Source organism: Abrus precatorius, unplaced genomic scaffold, assembly GCF_003935025.1.
Source record: "Abrus precatorius isolate BTA unplaced genomic scaffold, Abrus_2018 Scaffold8, whole genome shotgun sequence".
In the NCBI taxonomy this organism is placed as follows: domain Eukaryota; kingdom Viridiplantae; phylum Streptophyta; class Magnoliopsida; order Fabales; family Fabaceae; genus Abrus; species Abrus precatorius.
The window spans coordinates 17720363-17727147 of NW_020874428.1; positions in this window are offsets into that span (position 1 = coordinate 17720363).

Consider the following 6785-nt stretch of genomic DNA (forward strand, 5'->3'; position numbering starts at 1 on the left):
AATAAAAAATTAAGTTAAAAATTCACCTGCTAATAGTTTCATTAGCAATATTACGGAGCATAAACCTCCTCTTCCAGTCATCTATTTAAGAATGTTAATTTCACATCTAATTGATGAAGTGACCATCCTTTGTATGAGGCTATTGCAACTACCAATATGATAGTTTTCAGCCTTGCTAGTGGTGCATAAACTTCTCCAAAATCAATGCCTTGCTTCTAAGGAAAATTTCTGGCCACCAATCTTGCTTTGTATTTAGCAACTTTTCCATTAGACTTTTCTTTTAATTTGAAAACTCATTTTACATCAATAAGTTTCTTATGAAGAGATAGATTCACTAACTGTCAGGTCTGATTTCTTTCAATTGAATTTAGCAAGCCAATAAAGTATTTTCTTTTAAAAAATTTTAATTGAAAATAATAAAATCTCAATAATCATATACGAAGAAAAAGAAGACATGATTAAATTTAATAAAAATCCTAACATGAAGAATATACTTTATAATAATCATAATTAATGCAACATAATCAATTTAAACAAAAAATTAAAAGAAAACTAAATCACATCTTTAAATTAAGAAAACCTGATTTTTTTTTTACTGCACATAACATAATAATATATAATAAGCTGAGTCTATAGTAATAAGAACAAATAGAAGCATATTCTAAGCTTTGCATTAAAACAATACAATAAGTTGAGTTCGTAGCAGTAAGAAGTCCAACATAATAAAAAATGAAATCATTCACCAAATAGTTAGGTCACAAAATAGTAATTAATAGAAAAGATCACTAAAGACTCTCACATTAGAACTTAAATATTTTGAATCAGAACATCAATTTTACATACACGACTACCTACGTACAAAGCAAGCAACAAGTATTCGTCAAGATCCAACACATCATCTCCTAAATTATTAAAAAAATGAGAAATAAGTTTTTTCCTATTACGCAAATAACGAGCCAACTAAATTAAGAATGAAACACATGGAAGCTCTATAAATGTTGGTACCACTAACTTATTAAGAATGAACATGGAAGCTCTATAAATATTGGTACCACTAACTTATTAAGATTGAACTAATAGTAAAACAAATTGCATTTGATACAAAACCAAAAGCACATTTATACATATATTATGTTGAATTAAATTGAAGATCAGAAAGCATGAAATAAAAGCAATTAACCACACAAGTAGAAACAACTTATTTAAAAATATTTAACTTTTTACTTAAAAATATTTTAGATTTAATAATAAAATAAATATAAAAATATACATATATAATTATGTCATCTTAAACCAATCAATCAATTAAATAATTTATATAAAACATTATCATAAGGTGTGGTACGAAAGAATATCATCATGTTTTACTTCTAAATATTAGAAATAAAGCTCTAGTGATATATAAATGCACCATTATCTGAATATACTAGGAATAACATCATGATTTAGTGTTACATCTGAATGTCCTTTTAAAGGAAGAGCACTGTGTTTTTTTAAATCTTCTAAAACTGGATGACTTTTTTTGCCAATTAAAATACACTGATAATTAACACTATGGAAGCACGTACTATAAAAAGATGATTTTCTTATGCTTTTGTGAGAGTGCGAGATGAAGAAAAGAAAGTGAAAGTTAAAAATGAATGTTAATAAGTCGGCTGAATGTTAAAAAAATATTAGCTAAAATTTAAAAAAATACCTAAATAATTAAATTAATAGTATTTGATAATTTTTTTAAAATTTGATAATAAATATAAATTAATATATAAAAATATCATTAATTATTAAATTAGAATTTGAAATTTGACAATTGTATATTTTAATATAATTATAAATTTGTATATCTTAATATATTTAAAAATATTTATTTTTTAAAATTTTTAGATAATAATTTTAATTTTAATTTTCTTCAGAAATATATTTATTAAATAAAATAAGATAGTATAAATAAGATTAATTATCTAAATTAGTCTCTGAAAAATCTTACTAAACCTAATTTAATCTATGAAAAAAAAAAGTAACTAAATAGTCTCTATTGGTTTTCAAAGAGAAAAACTAGCTCCTATGTTAAAAGAACAATATTTAACTTAAGAAAACGACTTCCATAAGCTATTAATTAGTTGACATAGAAAATATGTAATTTTCATCTTATAAAATAATTTTCGTAAAAGTTTATTTTTCTTCAACTAAATTGCTTCTTAAAAAAAATTTACTATAGTCAATTTACATATTTATAAATATTAAAACTATTTTTTAGATTTTATTTTATAAAAAATATATATTTTTTGAAAATAATTCATTTGATAAAAAATAATTTTGTCATCTCAAATATTTAACAAGTTACATAAACAATTTTTTTTAAAATTTAAACAGAAGTATTTTAACAAAAAACTAGGATGTTTCATGAAAAACATTTCAAGGAATATTTTATATTTTTGGTATTTTTTAAGACTTGATTGGCTTTATCAAAACCTTTTGGAGATCATGTTGGATATTCACTTTATAAATAAACTTATATTGTTATTTTAATAATTTTATGTTATAAGAAAATATATTTGATGATTTAATTTGTTCTACAATTTATTATATTTTAAATATGACAAAAGTAGAGATGTTAGTATTTTAAAAATTAAATGGACGAAGGAAAAAATGTTACAAAATAATAGGAACTTAAATAAAAAAATATTTTAAACCATTAGTTAAAGAAAGCTAGCCATTTTAGAAACGATAATGGGCAAAGTGTTATAATACTTATTCCTATAATTACGTTTTAAAAACTTATTTATATTTATCCTTGTACTAATGCGGTATTTAAATTTTTATAACATAATTAAAATTTTATTTTTTAATAATACTTTTTTACAAACTAATAAAGCATATATAAAATAAATAATATTTTTAAAAAATAATTCACATAATATATATAATTACAACATAATACATATGTCCATATTCATACAATATCCATTTTCAGCTTAGTAAGGATTAATTATACAGTAAAAATTCTCTGTATAGAGAGACTTGTCCATATTATTAGGGATAGATTTAATAATGAAGACTGGAATCCCTTTTCTTTCAGGCTTCAAAGATTTAAAATTTTTCATTTGTTATTTGTTGATGATTTAATCTTGGTTGTTAAAGCTAATTCTCAATAAGGCGAAGTTTTATTTAACTTTTACTATGTCTCTAGACTAAAAGTTAATAGTGAAAAGTCTTCTCTTTTATTTTCTAAACATACAAATGTCTCCACTGTTAAGTTTATCAGTGACTATTTAGCCATTAAATCTATTAGCCAACTTGGTAAATATTTAGGGATTCCTATTTTGCACTAAAAACCTACTAGAATCCATTTGTCTTTTATTTTGGATAAAATTGAAAAAAATTAGCCCTTTGAAAAATGAACTCCATTTATCTTGCTGGTAGAGTTCTGTGGCTCAAGCTTGCCTTATGAGTATACATGTCTATGTTATGCATTCTCTAATAATTCTATCTTCTATTTGTAATGTGATAAATAATTTGTGTATAAAATTCATTTGGGGTTTTTTAGAGTTCTTTGGAGAAGAGGAAATGTCACTTCATTGGCTAACAGCTCATCTACAAGCCTAAAAAGGAGGGAGGCTTGGGGTTCAAAGATATTCACTTGCTTAATAAAGCTTATATGATGAAATTATGTTGGAGGATGATTACCTCCCCTTCTGACTTATGGGCTCAAGTTCTTAGCCATAAATATAATTTCAGCCCTAACCAAAATTTAGGTATCAAGAAAGTGTCTAAACAGTCCTATTTGTGAAAAAATCTTATGAGCATTTGGCCTTAATTTTTCCAAGGCCTGAGTTGGTGTGTTAAGAATGGAATGTCTATTATATTCAGGATTGATAAAAGGATCTCTTGTGTTGATAGATTGATTGACCATGTTATTACTCCCATTTTTTAGCTTGATCTTAAATCCTTTGTAGCTTTGTTTACTACCCAAGGTGGCTGGGATAAAATATATTCCATACTTCCTGCCTTAATAGGTAAATCCATTGCCTTAATCAATCCCCCTACTAGATCTAATGGGCCTGATTCTTCCTTTTGCAATCTTTCTAACAATGAAATTTTTTTCACTAAAGACTGTTTATTATATGCTAGATAATTATGATATTAACTCCTCTAGTAGGAATAACTTGTTCAAAATTATTTGAAAATGGAAAGGTCTCCCAAAAATTATTTTTCTCCTTTGTAAAATAGCTCATGAAAAATTATTCACTAAAGAGGAGAGATTTATTAAAGATATGACTAAGTCTCCTACTTGCTCTAGGTGTGAGGATGGCCCTGAAATTATTATCCATGTGTTAAGGGACTCTTTCTTTGATAAAATGGTTTGGAATAATTTTATTTTTTTCAACCAGTGGGTCTTTTTCTTTTGTTCTAGGATTTCTAATTGTTTGCTATTCAACCTATCTAAATCACATTGTACTCGTTTTCATAACTAGTTCATTATTTTTGGTTTTATTGTTTGGAATATTTGGAATGATAGGAACCAATTTATCTTCTAGAATTCTCTTTCTCAGCTTGGTAGTCTAGGTCAGAAATCTTTATAGGATGCTGAGTATTTTTCCTTTTGTGGTAGGTCTAATTCTATAACTCTTTCCAATTTAATCTCTGATTATGAGATGGTTAGATGGACTCCTTCCCCTACTGATCAACTCAAACTAAATGTGGATGAGGTAGTCTCCAGATCTAAAGGTGTGGCTGCCTGTGGGGGATTGATTCGGGATAATCATAGTTAATTTAGTATTAGGTTTTGCAGCAGCCTGACACCTTGCTCTTCTCTCTCTGCTGAACTTTGGAAGATCTTCTTGGACATTTAGTTGGTTGTTTCTACCAAAATCCAAGTTATCTGAATTGAGGATGTTCTAAGGAATTCATTACTCTTGTGTTGAATGTTTAACTTCCTTTCCACTCTATGTTTTCTTTAATTTATAATATTAAAAATACTTTAAAATCCATTAGCTTTGTTAGATTTACTCATATATGTACAAAAGTGAACAAATGTGCTAATTTTTAAAAAAAAATTAAGTTTAGATACTCTAGTACCTTATTCTCATTTTAAGACCCCTCCCCCTCTTATTTTTCCCCTTAATTTGAACTATAATGTTCAAGATTGTCCTAAACTTTGTGCCTAGGTTATTTTTTGTTTTAAACCTTTTAAAATTCCTCTTATTAACAAAAAAAAATTATATAGTGAGAATTTTTTTTACAGATACTTAAACAAATATAAGACTTATCTTTATTCTTAAACGTATTATAAAAACGTTAATTAGATTAATTGTTTAAAATTTTTTAAAATTATCTATTTCAACTAATTTGTTAAACAAAATTTTTAACAAATAAACTTTTGACAAACTAAAAATTTCATCAACTACACCCATAATTAATAATGTGGCATGAAAAAGGAAAAAAAATAAAGAAGGAACGTGGGAAAAATAAGACGTGAAAATATAAGAAAAGCAGTGAACATGTAACTGAAAAAACGGCCAGCCACCATAGAGAGGGTTTTCTGTTAATCACAAAGCGAAGGGTCCCCATTAAGGAAAAACTAGTCGCTGCGAGATATGGCCCACACGTTGTTGCTTTCTGTGATGTGACATGCCATCCAGCCACAATGTCTTGGCAATGATTCATCATGCAGTCACAAATCATGTTAGTGCTAAGACCACTTATCCCCACCACCCCACTCTTCTCTATTTCCCTGATACCCACCATCTCTACAAAACCAATCTTTTTCTATACTTGCAGTATATCCACTCTATCTTTTCTTGCTTTCTCATTTTTTTTTTTTATTACCTTTAGTTTTCATATTCCATCATGCTAAGTGGGTCGTTGTAAATCATAGGGAAAAGGCTAGAAATTCGACGGTTTGTACTTTGTTACGTTTTTCATCTCATTATCTTCTAGTTGAATTTCCATAGATACGGTTCTTTAGGCACGCAGGATGGAGATTTAACGTCTCAATATGAGAGTAGTGGCACCTCTTATAGAGTGTCATAAAATGATTTTTGATGAAAAGATCAGTGCGCTTTATGCCTGTAATTTATGCTATAATGATGGCTCTTTGATAGTTAATGCCCACATTATCAAATCCACTAGATATATAACTCTTTGATATTTTCCATCTTTTGATATATTTAATAGGAAAGAATCCGGTTATGTGTACTTAATGAAAACTGGGAACATTCTACGAACAAAATTATTGCCATAATCTAATATATCCAATAATGAACTTATACTGAGTTAATTATTAAATGGAATGTCCTTTGGATCTTTGTCAATATCGAAGAGTTCAATTCCCTTCTGTGTGATTTTATTATTAATAGTGCCCATGGCACCAACTAGAATGGTCCCAAATATATATAATCAATTGACTGTCCTATGGTACAAGTATTACTATATAAAAAAAAAAATACATTTCATCTTATAGTGCTACATGGCTTGTATGCTTAGAGCTGGGGTCCCTAGATTCATTGTTGAATCTAGCTACTCATGTAAATCCAAGGTCTGAATTTGTACCTCAATCGCAAAGGTACTATGTTTAACCATTATTGCTTGGCACTGGTCCAATTGCACTACGAACTACATTATATTTTGTGTTTTCTAAAGAGGGGAGGCTTAAGAGAAAGACAAAATTCATTTAAGATTAAGAGATATAGGTTACTCTTTGATGGAAAAGGTAGTGTAGTGTACATGGCCCCTTGCACAGCATGAGAAGATTGACCCTTGATTTAGAGCAGCTAACTTCCATATTT